The 18,181-nt window shown below is 36.9% G+C and overlaps 1 protein-coding gene across 5 annotated transcripts in view; it reads right to left on the reverse strand.

The window, feature by feature from the left end:
* Nucleotides 1-18,181, reverse strand: part of LOC125769640 (hemicentin-2-like) — a 218,616-nt gene that overhangs the window by 144,181 nt on the left and 56,254 nt on the right. For all 5 annotated transcript variants that reach the window (XM_049438446.1, XM_049438444.1, XM_049438445.1 and 2 more), the window contains one exon: nucleotides 2,037-2,077. The gene's annotated coding sequence lies outside the window, so the exon portion shown is untranslated. The remainder of the gene's footprint in view (nucleotides 1-2,036; nucleotides 2,078-18,181) is intronic.

The raw sequence follows: 18,181 nt of genomic DNA on the forward strand, positions 1-18,181 counted from the left end.
TACCACCACGTCTCTTTAGATAATGTACTAGCTATTGTACAGAACTTTGCGGGTTGGATTTTCAGATTTCATTTTTGAGAAATGATTAGCTCATTGGAACACGACGACTTTAGTTCGATTAGTAATATAGTGCAATTCAATGGTGACAGTCCATTCGCGATACATAAAAACTGCGTCTAAAATTCATCCGTTCATCTTCCTTTCCAACGGAGCTAAGAGTTTTCGTTAGTTTTGAATCAATAAAATTCTACTGTTCAAAAATTAGCAGAGACCTCTACAACCCCATCATTCCAAAAGATAGCATTGTGTTATAAAACCGTTCAATCAACATAAATTTTGCTTTAGCTACGCCGTTAATTTTAATTACAAAATCAAGAACAATAACGAAGGGAACATTATTTAGATACAATAAGTAAATAATCCGTTGTATTGAAGTGCATTGCAGAACATTCAGCCTTTTTCTAAATTATGCAAATGGTTCCAGTGAAATTAAAAATATTCTCAGAATCCTTCACCATGGTTTGTTGAAAAAAAAAAATATTATAACATACAGTATTGTTTCAAATTTCAAAGCAAAAATGCAGAACTGCGTTCGATTCGGGAATGCACAATTACTAATTCATTACAGTAATTCATCGACTTATTTCGTCATATATTTCATCGCACATATTTCCTATGTGAAATGCAAATTGGTGATACAAATCCATGTTTTTTTTTCTATCAATAAATAGTTCGCAACTTACGTAGAACAAAAAAAAATCAAATTTATTACCAACATAAGTCATTTCAAATTGTGGTATATAGTGTGGTATATAGTCATTTCAATATTATCAAGGGAATGAAATAAGCAATCATCTTAGAGAAATAACCCATACAAACAAATTTAACAAATCGAAAATATAATCTACAATTGCCCTACTTTATACAAACAATCCTGCTGACTAAAACAAACAAATGTTAAACATCAATGTAACGTTTGATTGAGATTTTAATCGCATATAACATTGCCTGAAAAGCCTTTTAATACTCCACCGTTTTATTTGATGACAACTGCTACATCTGGTTATAGCTGTATCAAAAATGTATTAAAAACAAAACAAAAGTAAAATAAAAAAAACACAAATCCCATCACCCACAAACGATCGATTTTCGGCCACTAGAAATGACAAAATGCAAATAAAATTAAACTGTCCGACATGTCAGCCGATTGGTGAAAAGCAAAAGCGTGTTCCTATTTGAATTTGCACTCAAAAACATGACCCGGAGGCAAATCGCGAAACTGAAACTGAAATAAAGTACAGCTTTTGTTTTACTTTTCCAACCTACGCCTTACATTTCTGTACAAAACACTCGTGTTTCAGCATTCGACCGCCAAGCGGGGCATTGTTTTATGTTGCAACGGTTTGATTTGGAAACTTTGTTTTTCTTTTTTCATTCAATTTCTCAATTTGAATCGTTCATTTTTTCTAGAACCGTGACATTTGCGTCTCTTCGTCCTCATGGCTCCCAATCGCATCCAAAGTTCGCATTCAATATTGTCATTTTGGTGAGCTATCATCATCAAATATCTGATTACAAATGATACCGTTCCTTGCTCCAGGGAGAAATGTACGATAAAAAACTGGTCGTTAGTAAGAGAGAATTAGATTGCGAATTTTGGCGTCATCCACTTTTCCGCCAGACAAAGTTGTTTTGTATCTTTCATTCATTCATTGGCGTTGGTTCGAAAAAAAATTTCCCACAGTTTACTTCTATTTGGAATATGCAAATGTCAATAGTGTAATTTAAATTTAGTGTCATTCTACTGATATAACGATAAATTCTGCATTTTCAGATATTCAACACAAAGTGAGAAAATTAGCACTTATTTAAAATTTGCACTAAAAATGGTACACCTCTTTTATTAGGAATAATTTTCTAATTATCAATTATTTTATCCAAAACTGTAAATAAATTACTAACATTGCTAATTATACTAACGCAAATGATCAGCGAAATTTGAAAAAAGTATATAGTTCAGCTTTAAATTTACTTACCAGATTACTGAAATGATCTATGCCTCACGAGATTTTTTTATCTATAAAGAGAAGCAAAAATTGTTTTATATTATTCAATAAGTATTGGACATGATATCAATTTTTAATGATCTGTTAAAACAATGCACAAAATTGAAAATCAAACAGTGCACAATTCATACAACACACTAACACAAAACAGTACTTCAAACAATTAAATGCGTGTTCTAACTTATACGAAATACAATCCAATAGATATTTTTTCTTCCTTTTATAAAAAGCAAACAAAGGAAATGATAGCAGAAAGTTGAAATGAAACTTTGTTGGTATCGCTTTATTCACTATATGAAATTTCATCAATAAAATACTACTTTTTTGTCCAGTTATTTCACTTTCAACACATCAATCGCTTTTGAAATATACTAATACTGCTGATCTGTAAGATACACTATAGATATAGGCCGATTCGATGGTTTCCATTTAAACTCCATTATCATTTTGATTTCATTTTATTAATCCTGTAGAAATCATATAAATTTTCCTTTCTTCCAATTTTATTTTCCGCACACAGGCGCGGTAATGTAACCTCTTTTTACCGTTTTCAACGAATGCTGCTTCGGAGGAAAATTTTTTAAAACGAAACAAAGAAATTCTGCACAAAGGAGTTGCCCATCATGCATACTTGTGTGTATGTGTGCTTATGAACGAATGCAAGCGGGAAACAAGGGAAGATATAAAGTTTCAGCCCCCAAACGCAAAGCAAAACCGATCTGGTAAAGAAAGCTCTTTTCGCAAAACCGATTAAAATTTGCTCATATATAATGAAGGATGCTAAGGGGAAGTGAAAATGAAAAAAAAGCCTGGTTTGTGTGGTGCGGGAAATCGGATAAAAACAAGGCGAAACGAGTGAAAACTTTGCCAATGGGAATATTTTGTCTTTTGTGCTAGAAGTCGATACATATATTTCACCGTTCCAGCGAGTTGAAATTCTGATGAAGAAATTAAATCCAAATTATAAGGTTTTTTTTGTTGACGTTCTTTATTGTGAGATTACCTTTTATGAAAGGAGAAAAAAAGTTTATTCCAGAAACCATTTTATATAAAACTCATCAAATATAAATATATTTGCAGATAAATGATCTGTTAACTCTATAATTATTTGTATAAAATTTACTTGAGCGCGTTAAACCCATGTTTCAAACATAAAATTAAAACAAAACAGTATAGTGTCCGCAATTAATTTAATTAAATGGATTAAACGAAACATATATGTCCGTGATATTGTTTAGAGTTATCTGAAATTAATTACATATCTCCATTGTTTCAATTACCTCGAATAACAAAACTTTTCATTGTTTAGATATCTGATTTTGTGGTTTGCTTGTTGTTTGTATACACCCCAAATATAATTTCGAAACGTTTTTGATATCACAAGCGGCAGGCTTTTAGAAAACGCAAAAGCTCGTTTTGTGTATCAAACAGCTTTTTGTTAGTGAATAAACTAAATTCACAATTAAAGAAATTCTAATTATTTGTTCTGTTTTGTATAAAAAAAATTCAACAAAAATTCAATTTGGCAACTAGTTTACAAATCGGTGCATACGAGACAATACCAACCACCTTTATATAACAGCAAAGCACAAACTTCAACACATTGCTCTGCACACATGGCTCCACAAATCAACCATTAATGTGTCTTTCAATTTTACAACACTGTGAACCATATTGTCCACCAGGGCAACCGAAGGCAATGGACGAAAAACGGGATTAAACAGCGTGCTACTCCGTTGGGAAATTTTCAATTCCATTTCATTTGCTCCCAAACGGGGACATCACCCATTCCCCAGCTTCGTGAGCACAAGCGTATTACAGTGTGAAGGGTTGAAATGAAGTGATAACAGTTTCCAATTTGCTAAATCGCCAACGATTAATCCCATTTTTCCAATTTTACTCTTAATTGCACTAGAAGTGCCAAATGGCGGTGTTAGAAGCACAGCGCTTAAAATGCATTGACTTTAAATGCTTGTCTTGATTTCTGTTTTATTAAAAATCATATTATTTAACAACTTGTGAACGTTTTATGTTTGTATTTCAGTTTGTTGTGATGGTATGTTAGTAGTATGTTTCATTTTATCAAAAATTTGTGAAAATTCTTAAAATGATTAGTTTTATTTAATTTTATATTATTTCGTGTGAGTTGTACCTTATTGTCTTCGTGTTGAGTAATTGAAGAGGAAATTTATGAAAATATTCTTCCTTATGAAAATTATTGTTTCAATAGATGACAATATTAGATGACAAAATCGAAATTCAAATATAAAAAAGTGTTTCTAGGAAGAATAAATTTGATTATATTCAAAAATTGAACAGTATTTCAACACCCGTTCTTAAGATGTCGCTTGAACAATGCAATTTTTTAGCTTATAGTAGACCTTTTACATAAATTTTGTGTCTCTTTTTCTCCACCTTGTGTGCACCTTCCGTAAGCCATCCGAACACATACAAGCCGTCGGGGCGTGTTTGTACAAGGTTTATTTAATATTCCATCATAAATTCACCGCGATAGCTTCATCGGTGACGATCCCGACGATGCCCCAAACACGCTTATCTTCGGATGCGTATGTGAAACGCAACCTACGTCCAATGCGCTCAATGCCATCGGTTTGGAGTTTACGGTTGTCGAACAGTTTGTTTGCAAATTTATCACGTCTGTCAAACATGGTTTAGGGCTGGTTAGGGTGTCTTTATTCTCCTAACAGAGCGGTTCCTCAAACGTAGGCAAAAATCACGATCATAAGATATGTAGATAATCTTCCCATTACCATTGATGTATGGTTTTCGGGCCGTTATGTGTATACTTTCAAAAGAATGTTATTTGTATCGACAACCTATGAGCGAGAAAAAGTTACAGCTGTTTATGTTGTACAGATAATGAAGCCATATGCAATATGTTTAGTGTAAAACCTAAAGAAACAGCGAAAGCAAATAAAGAAATAAAAGAAAAACATGTACAGGTGGTCCTATAGATGTGCGATAGCGGGTACGCGCGTTTTTTTTAATTTCACCGCTCAGTTAGTTATTGTACGAAATTAAAGCAAATAAGACAACTGTTTGATATTCCTATGAAATTACATATACGAAAATCTCCGTGTTTCGCTTTCCTAGTATCGAGGATTAGCTGTACAGTGATACCATCAAATACGAGTTAAAATCGTTCCATAACATTGCTCGTACCTCAAATCGAAATTTATTAAAATGCTTAAGCCATTCACGGATACAAATCATTGAATGTAATCCTTTTGATTGTAACAATTGTTAACAAGATTTTTTAGACAATTTTGATTTGCTGGATTTTCTATTAGATTGCCTAAATCTAATATTTGTAATAACCATAATAACCTATGTCTCTAACGACATCTTAGTTATATTCTTGCAGCCTACAAAGAATGTTAGGGCACCATCTTAGAAACCATTTCTATAAACCTTCTATGTATTATAATTCATTTAAATGCACTACTTACCTATGGTTCGATCTTACCCGATTCTACTCACACAACTCCGATCCCTTCAAGGCACATTTGGTGATGATTTTATAATTTTGATTTATTCAGTCGTTCATTATAAACCTCCAGTACGATCTCCTGTGCAAGAAACGCTACAACAGTATGCAATGTACCGCCGACTAACCCGGAGTGCATAACGAGTGTACCGAATGATAAATAGATTTATCGGCAACCGTATCGATTTGTAGTTTTCATTTTGTCGCTGTCGCATCGGTTCAGTGGTTTGTCGATTTGCTACGACGTTGAACGATAACAGAGACGGCACGGAGCGAACGGATGAACTATGAATGTTAATCAGAGTTTGAAAGAGCACGGTTTCAGCGCTGTTGCTGCTAATGCAGCTGGAAAAACGGAGGCGACGCTTGCAAAACACTGAAAGCTTATTAGCCGCAACCGTTCGTTATTGCACGGCACGTTGCACACGGTGCGGGAGAGTATAAATTTGTTATTTTCCCAACCCGTGATGGGTCAATCGGGGCCATCGAACAGCCATCAGGGAGCGGACACCGTTCGAGCGATGGCTGCTTTGACATTCATAATCATTTTGTCAAAGGCTTATAACGAGCAGGGTTATGTGCGGTGCTTAGTTTTCGAAGAATGTACCGTAAAGGAGTGATGTTGTTGGAAGTATATTTTCATCATCGTTAAGAGGCAGAGTAAAAGTGCATTAGAACATAAAACATTCTGTATAAAATGGTGTGGGTGTGTATTGTGAATCGATTGCAACATTGTGCATGACATAAAATTTATGTTATTTTGCATGCAGTAGATTTGTACTTTAGGCAAAAAAAACTAATAAAATTGTATACTGAAAAAAACATTGATTAACACTTAAACGCAATAAAGGTTTGAACAAAATTGGGCAAAACTTTGAAATAAACAAATAAAGAGTTTTTTTTAATGTCTGATTAAAATATAAATTTCGACAGATAAAGCAAAACTGTTTGTCACATCACAAAAAAGCCTGCAATTAATTCCGTCTCAGTTTTTCTTTTACCATTCTCCGCTTTATGCTAATTAGCCTTCAAATGCAAAAACACAAAAACGCCTACCTGCCCTATTAGTGTCAATATACTAAACCCACCCGTTATTTACGTGTTCAGTACACCATCGTGCTTTTTTTGCATTTATTTGGCGCTTCCTAACCCCGCAGAAGAACGTCAAGCGCTCAAATATGCCTAATGACACTTGACGTGGCCAAAACCAATACCGAACACCAACACAATGGACGCACGTTGAAATCGTTACCGACAGGACAAAGCTCTCTGGGACGGTACGCTTTTCGAAGGCGTGAGTAAAGAGTAAAATATAGTGAATAGTGATATAGTGAAGGCAAAACCACATGGTAATGCAGCTAGGAAACGGGCTGGAAGATGGTATTTGCAACAAATAAAAAACAAACCCTGAGCCTAATGTTCTGATTCCTGAGAAACCTTTTTTCGTTGAACGATGAACAAAATTACATGCCCACATGTCAAAGCTCATTAGGGCCGGCTTTTAGCGCTGAAATGTGACTGTGGCACAGTACTCTTCGGGCGGGGGTGGATGAAAAACAGAAAAAAACACACTCCCCTTTATCGGAAAGTGATTCAAACAAAACGATATCGATACTTTTGTGGGATAGGAAGGTTGTGCTGCAGGTGATACAATTAGATCTGGTGGCTTTTCTTCATCGTCCAGCTGGACGTTTCGTTCATCTGACGGGATGGTAATCGAATTAAGGTAATAGAATTGAAACTGATCAGGCTGCCCCATAAACCTGAACCTTAATGGTCTAATGGAGGTGGTTCTATTTCTAGGTTTTGATTTTATTTTTTGTTGTCAGCCCTCTGGCAACAACCATCTACAGCAAGCGAAGAGAAGTGAAAAGAAATCGTATGGCGGTGAGAAATGGTAGGAAATTGGAACCACTCGTATTTATCTACATTAGGCCTATCAGATACAGCCATTTACTTCCGGAAACACAGATTTTTCGCAGATTTCCAGCGTAATTAACAATCATTGCCTGTTTTAGGTTGTCTGTTTTGTGGAAGCGGAAACGAAACCAGTCCGGCAAGACTATCATTCACCCACAATCAATCAATCAATCAGATGAGCTTGCGAACGAAGCAACGATTTAATCGGCTAACGGGACATCTCCACTCGGTTGTGTATTTGTTGAAATTAGGAAACAACCTATTGAATAATGCAAGAATCTATCCTACCAGCGGAAGGTAAACAGCTTCAACATAAGCCCTCGGCTAAGCAGCCTGCAATAAGGAAATTTACATCTTCCCAGAATGTGCCTACCGGGTTCGCTTGCAAACTAAGCTGGGTTTCGGATACTTGGCTAAGGTTACCAAAAGACACCCTACTTACTATGCATCCCACAAATATCAAAACGGCTTAACAGAAGACCGTCCGATTTTTTTTTCTCAATTGATTTACAAGAGCCTTCAAAGTGCGTTTCGTTCGAGTGATGGGCAAACCCGCTTGGAGCGTAGGTAGGATCTCCATAACAATTTATAAAATATGCTACTTCTCTCTTCTCCGTTTCTTCTTTTTCTGTTTTTTTAAAACTAAACCATACATTACCGCTCAAAAACCCTTCCGCCTCGAACGGGATATAACGATGACATCGCCCCACGGTGACCATCAGCTCATCATTACTTTAAGGCCGTTGCAAGGTTAAGCTCGTAAAACGTGTTTCAATTGCACTACCGGAAGGTTTTTTCCGGATGTTTACGGGATTTTATCGCGATCATTGCGTACCTCGTTCCCTAACCCGTCACGTAGTGTACGTGCGCATGGATATGGATAAAGGGAATTTAACGGGAGAAAAAAAAGATAGGTTGGAAATGTGATTTCCGTATGGCAAGTTTGATTTCAGTGTTGGTACCTTTTTCGATTGAAAATACGTTTCCCGATGCCTTTGGATAAATGCAAAACATTTCAACAACACTTCACGCCGCTTGTTTGTTTGAATTCGTTTTTCCAGCCAGCTTCGGGGATCGGTTTATATCAATTTCTTCTTTCTTTCCGTTGGCCAGTGCTGTTAAACGAACTGTAAAAGAATTAATTTTACTAAAAGCCTAAAGACGGAGAATCCGTTGTATCGGAGTAAAATATTCATTGTGTCGTTTGGATTTAAAAGCTTAAAGTGAGTTCTGATAGTGATTTAAAAGTAAAAAAAAAAGATTTGTTGTTAAATTTTATATGATAGTATCTACAACATGGGATTTTTTAAACTTTCGAAATTGCCAAATGGAGACGCCTGGTGGTTTTTAGGTACATGTGATTTTTAACTTAACAGATTAGTTGATCGTACAAAACTCATCCGCTAATCATAATTTATACGTTCAATGGCTAATAGTTTTTTTTATTTGACTTATTTAATCAGTAATAATGATTTGCTTGCGTTCCTATCTCTCTTTCATTGTTTGAAATGTGCGCTGTATCAATAAGACAAACAATGCAGCGCTCTCTTTCTTTAGAATAAAAATAATAGCTAAACTAGCCAATAGTAACGGATAACATTATTGTAACATCGGAAACATTTCGTTGTTTAAAGATTCAAAAGAATGCTTTTCACGAAATTCTAGGAAGTTCCTTTGATACAGAGTTTGAGACACTCAGACACAGGCGATAGTCTTTCTTTACAAGCAAAAAGTAATGTCGTCGAATTTTCGTCGAAACCCTTTCCAGTTAAACTAACAGACATTTCTATTCTCAACAAAAAAACAGCATGTTCAATTTTTGATACCATGAATGTTGATTATCAAACCTCGTTCCAAGTAGTGCTCATTACATTCGAACATGTTTGCTCATGCGCTGCCCAAATGTTGTGCCTGAAGTGTGAATAATATGATATTCATTTCGACTTTTGGCGTTTGACATACCATCCGTTGTTTTGTTCTTTGGGAAGGGTTCTCTTTTCTGCAACAAAAAAAAAATCTTCGTCATAAGATTAAAGCAAAAGCACTCCGACGACAAGATACAATTTCACACCAAATGAAAGATTCATCCGGACATGCGTTACCATCGTATACCCGTCGTCATGGTGCTGCTTTATCTCGTCTACTTTAGGATTGCAAATCGAAGAGACGAAACAAGACGGAGGACAATATACAGTATATAGTTCACTTCGTGTCGCTGTCTAGCCCGTCTGGTTATTCGTTTGATTCCTTTTAAGATAATTGAATTCTGGTCCATTTAATTTCACCAGTCAATGGCCACTTCCCGTTCCCAGGGCTAAGCAGCTTCCGTTATGGGGCTGGTTACGATTTGGGAAGATGTGGTTGTTTATTCTTTTCTCCGGACGTAAATTGAAATGGGACAACCTTTTGCGAATCAGGCTGCATTTGGTAGAAAATGGCTGCAAGCCGGCTTAGCGAATACCTGCCCTTGTTCGTCTTAAAAAAAAGGGCACAAATCCAAACGTTTCCATGTTTCGTAAAATTTGTGTCCTCTCCATTTAATTAACTCTCAATCAGGGTTTTAAATTTATTTTCCCTTTCCCAGCGTCAGGTGATGTCAACTCTCCACAAAACCGAACGTCCGCATGTCGCAAGGTAATTAATCAGGGTTCAAGGTACGTTTACAGCAGCGAAGGTCATCCTTCCAGTTTCATCTTTCAGTTTCCTTTTGGTTTTTAACTTTTTGCTAGGTTCTCTTCACGGTATTTAAGACAGTTAATTACGCTTATTACATCGTCATTTTGCAGTGAAACGATAAATTGTAAAAAAATATATAAATCTTGCTTCAAAGCAAGAAAAAAAATCCGCCCGGCACGTGCTGTGCTTGTTGGCGTGGAAAACAGCTGCTGTATCTACATTTATTACTTCCTCCGATTCATAAAAAGTCATCTTTCCATGCAGCAAATCGAGTGGAAAAAATCCAGAAAAATAACGACCCAAAAAGTGCCACTGCCACCAGTTCAAGGCCGGCATGAAAGCCGCAACCTCTGCCCACACCCCCCAGCTGTGCGCGAAGAGTTATCCTCGATTGAAGTGCCTCGAAGAGCGTGTCACTTGACAGAGTTTGTCCTCTATGCGCTCATGCAAAAGTGGTCCACTTGACGTTGTCAATGAGGGTGGGAACGCAAATCAGAATCCACAGTGGAGATTCCGAATTCGAAGAGACTGATGTGTTGAAGAGTTGAAAATAACGTGTAAAAAATGTATTCGGAAATCGAGAGGTTAAATACACATTTAAAGCAAATCCGATGATTGCTGATGAAGTTTTGGCCAAGTCAAGCACTGTTTAAGCACTGGTCGTAATGTGGCTGCTTATGAAGTTCAGAGCTGCGTAAAAAGAAGGGATGCGCAAGAAGGGAAAAGATTGATTGAATTTCGGTTTGTTTAGCAATTGAAGTGATGCGTTGTTTAATGGAGTACATGGTCTACCTGTATCTTAATAGAACTGTTTTAGTACAATTAGTAACGCTTTAAAGCAAGAGTAACGATGTCTATATCTGTTTTTTTTAAACAAGACTTTTTTAGCTACATTTGTAGCTTATATATTCATCTAACGTGCCGGTTTGTACTAGAACTAAGCTTAACAGAAGTATTAAAAATTGTACAAACCATAGATCATTAGACTTTTTGCGTCGTCCATGGGAACGCTTTAAGTACAATAGTTCCGCAAAACATAAAAGTAATAGTAAAAATCACATCATCCACACCATCAACTTGGATTTCAAAACGGATTGTCCAGAAACGTCTTATTAAATAAACTAGAAGCTCCTATAAAATGGACTTCTCCTTAACAAATATTTCTCCATAAGAATAAATACAGTTGTGTTACAAATTTACAAACCTTAATAATGTTTTATAAACAAACGGGCTGAAAAATTAAACGATTTACTATCGTCTTTCCTGAGACACAGTGCGATCAACGAATTTTCCCATCTTCGCTGCACCAGACTCACTTAACAAGTCCATTTGTGATCAACTTAACGCCCGTAAGCCTAGATTTAATATCCGACCTAACGTAACTCAAAAAATCACATCTCGCGAACGCAAACGAAATTGTACAAGTAAAAATAACAATAAAAAAAACATACACACAAGCAAAACATTCTCAGTTCAACCCGCCTACGCCTGCGAAGCAAAGCGCTTCGTTCAAACGAAATTTTATGGAACCAAATATTTACACTTCATTGGGTTAACATCTCCGAAAACCCCCAAACCCTAAACTTCCTCGATGTAAGGAAGGAGGCGCAACCTCCTGAGTAGTGAAACCTTTTTGCTGTATTTTGTTCTGGGACTGCAAGATTGGGATACATAAATATCCCATCTATTACGGCGGCTGCTTACGCAGTTGTTGTTTTGTTTTGCTTCCCTCTGGTGGGTGAGAATCCGCATCAAAAGCTTACAGCTTTTGCTTTACGTTATCTATCCAAGGGTTCCGTTTCATAACACGCATGAGTAGGGACGTTCGATTGAACCAACGTTCGCGTAATGGTACGCGTGGCAACACCAAAGTGCGTTGGCCGGGAACAGATAAACACCTTGGGCGTGAATGTGCGTGTGTGTACATTATATATTTTTTAATACTCCAAAAAACACCTTCCGCACCTACGGTAGTGCGGTGGCTGCATTGAGCGTGGTACCTTGTACCACCTTGTAACGGGTATTTTTGTTAAGAAATTCCGATTTAACTCATCGACATGCATCGACACGCCCGACAGACAGCCGGATGTGCGCATCCCTCTGAAGGCATTCAAGCCGCAATGTCCCATTATTGACTCACCATCGTGTGGTTCTCCCCTCGGGTCGTAAATATGGGGACGGGCGACACATTATGATAGCTACGGGTAATGATGATGTTTCGCAATAAACTCAGCCACCAGCCATTACCAGCCGAATGCGCATTTTATGTTGCGCTGATGGATGATAGAATTGCGATTACCGGAAGAAATAATGATGCAGGAAATGGATTTTTCTCTCACGAAACCACTGGCATCGATGAAAATCCCACTGCTGGGGCAAGAAAAAAAAACAGATATACATGAAGTCCAACTGACATCGGTTTGAAGAAGGAAAGCATCAAGCCTGATCCGGTTGAAAAAAAAGACATGAAAGCAAACCTCCGAATGAAAAAATACCATTAACCGTCACCGGCGGTACAAATGGAACAAACGAGACTCAGAGGAAATTTAAAATCCTATCATTTGAAGCAAAAGAAAATCCTTTCCTAGCACGACAGTCAACCATTCCCTGTCGTTATTCGCCTTTTTTTATTAGCCGTCTGTGTTACTGCCGTTCTGTTCTTTTGGGAGGCAATTAATGTCAAGCTCGGTGACTAACGGGTGTGTGCGTTTATGTGTGTGTGTGTGTGTCTGCACACGGATGTAAAAATTGTCGTTCGTTGACGCAGTGTTGGATTCATAATTCTAGAAACATAAGAAAAAAGGAAAACGAACATGTACGAACAAATGGAAGTAAGACGCGGTACAACTCGATCAACGCACAAAGGTATTCGCCGTAAAACGAAAGACAAGGAGCAAACTGTTTAACTTTGATCGTTAAAATGCACCAAACCGGGCAAGGTAGGTGTGAAAAGTCGTAAAAGGTTTGAAAAATAAAACACAAAACCCTGGCTTGTATGAAGATTCTTCGTTAGTCCGTATGGTGATTAAAATGAAGTTAAAAATTTCAAAGGATGTTGGTTTGTTTTGTTTAGTCGATTGACGCAGTTCATTTAAATAATTAATAACGATGTTTCTTATTTATAATTTACATGATTAAAACATTCAAAAATGGGTTGCTATATGAAACGATTGTACAGTGACATAATTATATTACAAATTATATTTTTAAAATTATGTAAATTATAACTATAAGTATAACTGAAATGTGTCGAGTTAGATCGAGAATTTTTCGCACTTTCTGGATCTTTTTCAAAAAGACGCTATTTATGTGTCAAACCTGTTCGATTGGTACACTGAAAGCTTTGCATTAACATATTTTGGTTTACAAAAGTTTCAAAATTAGTAAGAAGTGAATCCAGATCTACTTTGACGCATTCCAGTTTCAAAGGAACAGAACCCAGAAATAACTACAACGTTGTCGGTTCTACTAAATTTTATAGTAATTCAACGCAATCCAATAAAAAAGTGCTTCTTGGATGCTTCGTACAATGAGTCACATATGATAGTACTTTCAGTTTTTTGCACCTTTTCTTGTCAATCATATTACAAGCAAAATGAAATAAACAAAAAAGATACAAATAATGCAAGAAAAAGCACGACCCATCAAGCGAAAAGTCGATAAAGTATACTTTTCTTACACCTCACTGAAATCCTCCACAGCAAAGCAAAACAGGATCACTGTTCGTGTAACCCGAGGAATGAGTAAAATTGTCTACGAGGCAAACGCAATCCAATAATTCCATCACATTCCACCCCTAGGCCAAAGTCTGCACCTGATAACGGAAAATGGAAAAAGAGGTCGTGCCCGTTGGATCCATTTTCAAGGATAAGAATGCTATTCACTGGGACGATGGAAACGATAAAAAAAACCAACAAGCGCACCTTTAAAATTGTAAGTAAAAGGATCAACTAGCGGGTGTGTAAGAGTGTGTATTTTCTATCCCCTTACTGTTAACCGTACAAACAAACATAAAGCTGAAAAAATATCCCACGATTCCAGCTTCCCACGCGGTGTCGGTAAGCAAATGCTTCCTCGCGAACAGAACGAAACAGATCAAGTAACTTTTTTGAAAGCAGCTGAAAACGCCACCATGTCAGCGTGAGCGGTTCAACATACTTCTGATTGTTGCACCGGTTCGCTTGGATGGGTGTTTTTACATGACTAACTTTTGCTGACTGGCAGCTTTTGTTCACCTTTTGCTAAGGGACGGTAAGAAAAAAGGATTTGGCTGTGGGTTTGGCGAACGTTGTGAGCAATGTAAAGCATGAGCTAAGCAAAAGCACAGTTGCACTAGACACTAGAATGAGCCGGAATACTTCGTCGTTGGGCAAGATTGATGGTATAAAAGCAGCTCAAAAATCCGACACCAAGGCATAATACTGATGCCACGCACGGTGGATATTAATCCAAAAGTAACGCTTGAAACTGCTCGCGAATGAACTTTTCCCACACATCATAACCAGATTCACTTGCAGATGAGCAGACGTGTGTTAAGTTCTTTTATTTTCAGTTTCAATGTTATTATGTACCAGGCCGTGTGTTCGAGACAGTGTGTGATTTTATTAATTTCATTTCCTCCTTTATTTACTTTACCTCTTATTTGTATTTATTCATTTACTTTTTATAAACACTTGCATCATCTTCACATCCGCTCATGTTCAGAAATAAGACATTTCTGTTACAGTATGTGAGTGATAATACATTATTTTGATTGTTAATTGTTTTTCAAATAACTATTTCTTTAAGTTACATCGTTAGTAATTAAATATTTTTTTCCGGAAAATAAATTATATGAAAAAAATATGAAAATATTCGCACTATCTAAAACATTTCACTTAACTAAAGTAAGTAAATAATCCCACTCTGCCTAAAGCTCATTTGTGTAAACATTTTGACCTTTTGGCTGGTGCCAATATGAAAACTATGGGTTGGAAATGAAGTCGTTTAAAAATGTAGACAGTCAAATAAAAACTCAGACTAATGGGCAACACCCAATAGGTGGAATCAAACTCCGAAAAAAAACGGAATTATAAAATTTGGATGTAAATAAAATGTCAATGAAAGTAAAGTAAGGGCAAAATTTTGTTTTCGCCTTAATTTCATTTGTATGTATCTCGGAAAAACAATAAAAAATTGCGTAAAAAATAAAATTAGTTTTTCCTGATAAAAAATATATTATCCATTCCTGGTCATTCGTGTTGTACTGAATTTCTGATCGAAAGACCTTTCCATAAACATGTGTTTTTCCGGGCGAAATACAGACTTTGCTGGTGCTGACCATTAACACCATTGAAACAGTGCTAAAACCAACAAACGTCGTGTGGTTAGTACGCGTCTGCAAAACGCGTCCGCAGTTCGACATTATCGACTAGCTAAGGTTCAAATTGCTGTCAGTTTTCCAAACAGCAACCAAACGGCTCTACGTGGTAAGCCTTGACCTCACCTCCAAACAAGGCGAGCCCGCGTTGACAGGCCAAATTGAAGTTGCTCAAAGTGGGAATTTTGCCAAAAGCCGCCTGTCAAAACGGCGCGCTTTAGCAGGTTGCTATAGTAGAAAGTCCTTTGCTGCGTGGGAAAGTTGTTAGTTTTTTGTGTGGTACGACCCACCACCGACCAAATGAGAGGGAATGAATCGGCAAATCAGGCCGACGCGTATAATTGCATGAAGTGAATAGACGTGCCTAGAATTTCTAATGCCGTCCGTGGCAGGTGTGTGCCGTTCACTGGGATGACGCTTCGTATCCAAAATCGACGCATAAAAGGCAACTGGTAACGCGAAGTTTTCCCGGCTCCAATTTCCAACCGCGTAATAGTAGAAAATTGGATGCTTAAGTAAAGAATTCAATGTTTATCTTGTGGATTAAGGCCAAACAATAACTGAACCAAAGGGTGTTTTTGAAGTTTGATACTGGCTTGAATTGATGAACAGTTTTTGTACCATTTAACGTCGATAATCGATCGATAAATACGATAATCGAGAAATCAATGCAACCGGCTTAAGGCAAAATACAAAAAGGAAATGCTTTGTGAGCATTGGATCGCATGTCTGTGGATCATGGCTCGACATGATGGTTTCTTATATTTCTTTTATTGTACACCTTTTTGGCAAATATTTCGAGATGCAGAATAATAGAGATTAAATACTGATGAAATAATGTAAAAAATCAGAATATGTAATTAAAAATATTTAACATAATTGAAAATAGAAAATATTTTAAAACAATCCAACCATAACCTACAGGTTATTATTATTTAGAAAAATAATGTAGAAAAAGGTGTTAAATTAAGACGGTCATGATTTATTAGAGATCATCATAGCGGGTGGCCCGGTGGGGTATGTGACAAAAGATGATAGTTCCACATGACAGGACCGGGGATCAAATCCCATCCGGACCCTCAACCCGTAGCAAGGACTGACTATCCGGCTGCGTGGTAAAAAAATATCTAATAAGCCTAGAAATGGCCGGCGTGACCTTAGAGGTCGTTAAGCCAAAAAGAGAGAGAAAGAGGTCATGAGCATTGATATTCTTATGAGAGTCCCATTTCAAAGACTCTAAAATGATGTTACAAAAACTCGCAAATATTTTGCAATACTAATGGTGTTGAGCGCAAAAGGGATAGCGGACTGGTTCGGGTTCTATTGGAGACAAATACGTGTAATTTCAAAGGCTTCCAGTTTGCAACTGTTTATTCTAACGTCATCTCGAGTTCATTCTAGTTTTCTAAAAGTTCATTACAATAATTCACCAAATGGATTCCGTACTAATTTTTCTACATGTATTTGTGAATTTCTCACACCTTAATTTTTTTAACCTTTCTTTATCTTCTTTCATTCAATTAAACTGTCTCATTCAATTTATGTTCTTTGGATCATGAAGAGTTACTGCAATAAAGATGATTTTACAATTTCACTCATATTCCATTTGACTTCTTTTTTATTTTTTACACTTTTCCTATCAAAATGAATCATATTAAAAAAGCAAGTTTAATGTTACTATATAGCAAATTGCATAGAGCAAACTGAGTTATTACACAAAATATACCTTTTTCCTTATACCCCAACATTGCATTTGTTTATTCGTTTGAACATTCTACCTCATGCAAGAAGTAAATCTAATAGAAACCACTAGCGAAAAACAAAAATCAACCGACACAAACAAGTCAACGTATCTACAAAGCCAGTGATGTGGTAATTTAACGGCCCGAAACGCTAATGAAGATAAACGGACAGCAATCCTAAAGCGCACGAAAAAAGGTCTACATCATCATTACCATCGCCCTCATCCGCTTGGATGCAATCATACAAATGTACTCCAAAAAGCACCATTTCCTTCTTTTTCACATACGCTCACACAAAGTAACCGGATTTCCAATGAAAAGTGGCACACAGCATTGCCTTTTTAGTAGCATTTTCCGCTCCCTTCACTTGTGTTCTTTCCTCTCCAGGGGAAATGTTTGCTCGCCATGTGTGGGTAAACACATGTTGCGCTATCGTCTCGAAGCTCGGCACGTTTCAATTTCACCTATCAACGGATTTAATCAAGCGTTCATCATACGAACACAGGAGTCCTATACCATCAGGCACGCATACACCCTCCCAACCAACATATAGGATACGCCATTCGGTCGCAAATGGAAGTCTCTTAAATAATTGATCGTGCATCCAACAGGCGGACTCGCTATTTCTACCTCGCGAGTGCATTTGTTGCATTGACCACACGGGGTGCAGTAATGGTTCATTCACAGCAACAAAATAGAGCCATAAAACCGCGACCATTCACTAGCAGCCGCAGGGTAATGTATGGAAAGCAAAGTTTACATTTTATTTTCTATTTCATTCTATCCTATCGATCGATCAAGATCGAAGATGAATGATTCATGGTGGTAAAGTATGTCGGGAGACTAAAAAGATTTATATTTGAAAAATCATTTTGAACGCAAATCTGAAGATCACAAAGCTAAACAGGTA

Source organism: Anopheles funestus, chromosome 3RL (genome assembly GCF_943734845.2).
Source record: "Anopheles funestus chromosome 3RL, idAnoFuneDA-416_04, whole genome shotgun sequence".
In the NCBI taxonomy this organism is placed as follows: Eukaryota; Metazoa; Arthropoda; class Insecta; order Diptera; family Culicidae; genus Anopheles; species Anopheles funestus.